This window comes from Pinus tabuliformis, chromosome 8 (assembly GCF_031772625.1).
Source record: "Pinus tabuliformis cultivar Carrire ecotype Pingquan chromosome 8, CPIR1, whole genome shotgun sequence".
Taxonomy (NCBI): domain Eukaryota; kingdom Viridiplantae; phylum Streptophyta; class Pinopsida; order Pinales; family Pinaceae; genus Pinus; species Pinus tabuliformis.
Window position 1 is genome coordinate 324,284,435 of NC_142294.1, and position 4,465 is coordinate 324,288,899.

Below are 4,465 nucleotides of genomic sequence, written 5' to 3' on the forward strand. Positions count from 1 at the left end.
GATAGGTTCCTGCAGCTCTTACGATTCTCCTTTTAATGTTTTTGGAGCATCTGCCTCCTCCTGTACTTTTGTTTCTACTTCCTTTCTTTTTATTAGTCCTTGTTGTCCTTCCTACTTCTTTTTCTCTATTTCCTGTAGTGCTGACAGAGTTTCCTAGAGGACTTTATGTGTTTCCTGTAGGAGGCTTTTCCCTTTCTGAAAGGGGGTCAAAGGTTCTTTCATTTTCTTTGCTGAGGTTAACATGGTGACATGACTTGTAACACAGGTGATTGGAAACTTTGGGGAAGCCTGTTTTGATGTGCCCTCTTCACCTTTCATTTCTGGGGAGATTAGTTTTTCTTATGCTTTTGGTGAGTCTTAAATGATGATAGATGTCTTGGTAGGTGTTTCTTGTCTCCCTTGTTTTATCCTTGTGCTCCTCCTTGTTTTGAAATATAGGGAGTCTACCTCTGTCTTTTTCTTGTTGACTTTATGGGTGTGCTTAGGGAAGTCAAGGCAGCAGGTGCCTCCTTCTCTGTGGGTTTAGGAGACACTCTTGGAGATTCCTCCCCTTCCTTGGTATGTGTTTAAGGGCTTGCCTCATGCTTTTGTGCTTCTTCCCCACTATTATTTTCTCCCTCTATTTTATTTGTCTCTACCTCCTCCTCTTCCTTTGGTTCTTCCTCTTCTTCTTCAGGTTCCTCTTATTCTTCTTCAAGTTCCTCCTCTTCTTATTCAGGTTCTTCTTCCTCCTCTTCAGGTTTGTCTTCTCCTTCTTCAGGTTCCTCCTCTTCTTCTTTAGGTTCTTCTTCCTCCTCCTCACCACTAGAGTTTGGGTCTCTTTCATACTCAATTTCTTCAACTACATCCTCCCCGTCCATGTCCATAAATGTGGACCATAGAATAGGGACTCTTAGTTGACTTAGGGAATCTTCTAGTATGAGCTTGATTAGTCCATTATGTGCTAGCTACTAATTTTTTCCTGAAGCTTGGGGGGCATGCACCTAGTGGTAAAGTTAAGTTTCCTTGTAGGTTATGTGAAGGGAATCACCCCATTCACCTTTATCCCTATCTGGACGTAGCCAAAAAGTTGTTGGATAACTGTCCTACTTCACCATAGTGACTTCCATCTAGTTATTAGAGACTCTCCCTTTCATCATGCAGGGGGCATGTAAACTAAATCCAAGCATAGTTCTTCATTTCAAGCTTGTGTAAAAAATGAAAGTGAATCCAAGAATAATTTGTTCGTTTCAAGCTTGTGTAAAAATGAACCCATTTCCATTTTAACCCTTGTGATTTCCATTCTATTAGCCTTTTCTATCAAATGAGCCTTGATTGTTTCATTCCATCACCACCATCTCTTTGGCTGATCATACGCTTTCACTTGGTTGTTTTACCTTTTTTGAGGAACAGTTGCAATGAGTGGTCTTATTAGCTAGCCTCTTCACATAAATCAACATGTTTTGAGAAGTTCCAACATCATTGGAACTAGTTTCTACCCTAGACACCAATCATTCCTCAAAACGGAGTCCTCTTTAAGCTCTTTTCAAACTCTCTAAACATGAAAATATTGTCGAACACTTGTTGTTTCTAGCTCGTTAATGGATTAGAATTGATATCTACTCGGTATAGTTTTACCCCTTCTTCGGGCTGAGATCGATTAACCAAGAAAAAGGTACTCATTGATCAAACATGATCAATAGGTTCTCTCATGTATTATTTTATGATTTTTCAGACTTAAGAGAAAAATTTACAAAAAGTAAACACATATCCTGTAGTGCTCATCCTGTTATCTCTGTCACATGCCATATCTGCATCAACATATCCCTGTAGAGAAATGTTTGAACCACCAAAGCATAATGCTTGATTTTTGGTACCTTTCAAATATCTGAGAATCCATTTCACTGCCATCCAATGTTCCTTTCCTGGATTGTTCATGTACCTGCTTACAACTCCCACTGCATGTGCAATATCAGGCCTTGTGCAGACCATTGCATACATTAATCTTCCAACTGCTGATGCATATGGAACTTTAGACATATAATCCATGTCTTCTTGTCTTTGGGCACATTTCCTTACTAAGTTTGAAATGGCTAGAAAAAGGTGTACTCACTGGTTTTGCATTGTGCATATTAAATATTTTCAACACCTTTTGTATGTACTCATTCTGAGACAATGTTAATTTATGATTTTTCCTGTCTCTAGTTATTCTCATACCAAGGATTTGTTTTGCAGCTCCCAAATCCTTCATTGCAAATGAATTTTCCAATTTTCTTTTGAGCACATTTATTTCCTGCATGTTAGACCCTACAACAAGCATGTCACCTACATACAATAACAATATAATATAGCTGCCATCATTTTGCTTTTTCAGATAAACACAATGATCAGAGTGACATCTAGTATAACCTTGTTCAGACATAAACTTGTCAAATTTTAGATACCACTGCCTTGGAGCCTGTTTTAAGCCATACAAGCTCTTCTTCAACCTGCACACTAGTTTCTCCTTCCCTTTCACTTTATATCCTTGTGGCTGCTGCATATATATCTCTTCCTCCAAATCCCCATGGAGAAAGGTTGTCATTTCATCTAACTGCTCAAGATGCAAATCTTCAACTGCTACTAGACCTAAAATAGTTCTGATTGAAGTCATTTTAACAACAAGAGAAAATATTTCATCAAAATCAATACCTTTCTTATGTGCAAACCCCTTCACCACAAGTCTAGCTTTGTACCTCTGTTTCCTCCATCTTCTTCCTTCAGCCTATAAACCCATTTATTCTTCAATGTAGTTTTTCTTGCAAGCAACCTGACTAAGTCCCAAGTCTGGTTATGCATTAAAGAGTCCATCTCTTCTTCCATGGCTACCTCCCACTTCTTCCTTCTTTCAATCTGCATTTCTTCTTCATAACATTCGGGTTCACCAGAATCAGTCAACAATAAATAATATAATGAAGGAGAGTATCGTTCAGGGGGTCTACTTATCCTGGTAAATCTTCTAACACCACTTTCAGGTGTTTGGGGTGCCTGTTTCTATTGTGGTGGTTGTTGTTGTTGTGGTTGTTGATTATTATTATTTTCAGGCACCTTTACTTTTTCAGTGATTTCATCAAGAACTACATATTCCTTGTTTTCTTTTTCCTGTTTCTTTCCCTGCAACTGGTTCTTATACAAGACCTTTTCATTGAATATTACATCTCTGCTAATAATGATTTTTTGATTTTCGTAATCATATAAGCGATAACCAAAATCATTAACACCATATCCAATAAATGTACATTTCTTTGACTTTGCCTCAATCTTTGTTCTATTTTCTTTATCAATATGGACAAAGGCCTCACAACCAAAAGGCTTTAAAAAGGAGTAATTTACCTTTTTACCTGTCCATGCTTCCTCTGGAACACCACCATCCAAGGAACTTGAAGGCCCTCTGTTTATTAGATAAAAAAAAATATCTATAGCATCTACCAAAAACTGTAAAGGCAATCCTGCATGCAATCTCATGCACCTTGCACGCTCCATGATTGTTCTGTTCATCCTTTCTAACACACCATTTTCTTGTGGTGTTCTTGGAACTGTCTTCTCTCTATGAATTCCATGCTCTAAACAGTACCTATCAAACTCTTTTATGTAATATTCACCTCCATTGTCTGATCTAAGACACTTCAATTTCTTTCCTGTCTCAATCTCAACCAAAGCTTTCCATTTCTTGAAAGTATCAAATACATCAGATTTATTCTTAATACAATAAATCCAAGTTTTTCTAGTTGCATCATCAATAAAAGTAACATAGTAACGAGAGCCATAGAGAGATGATACTTGAGCAGGTCCCCATACATATGTATGCACAAGCTCTAATTCTTCACTCTTCTTTTCTTTCCCAACTCTGAGAAATTTGAATCTCTTCTATTTTCCATAAATGCAATTCTCGCAGAAGTCCAAATCAACATTCTTTAAACCCGGCAACAAATTCCTTGAGTAAAGAATATTCATCCCCTTTTCACTCGTGTCCGAGCCTCTAATGCCATAATTTTGCATCTACTCCTTTGGAAGTTAAAGCATTAACAGAGTTAGAAATACCATTGCATAAATACAATGTACCAACCTTTTCGCCTTTTACTATTACCAGGGCTCCTTTGGTGAACTTCCAAGCTTTATCTGTGAAATTTGTCACACAACCTTCACCACCTAACTGCCATGTTGAAATCAGATTTTTCTTTAGATCTGGAACATGCCTTACCTCCTTTAGTAGCCATTGGTTTCCATTCTGTTGTTTTACAAGAACCTTACCCATTCCAACAATTTTACAGGGTTTATCATCACCCAAACGAACTTGTCAAAAATCTCCTTGAACATAGTCATGAAAGTATTTCTTATCAGGTGTGGCATGGAATGAGGTCCCTGAATCTACCACCCAGGAATTAGTAATATTTTCAAAAGAAAGAATCAAAGCATCTTGTAACACCTCACCTGTCACATTTGCTTC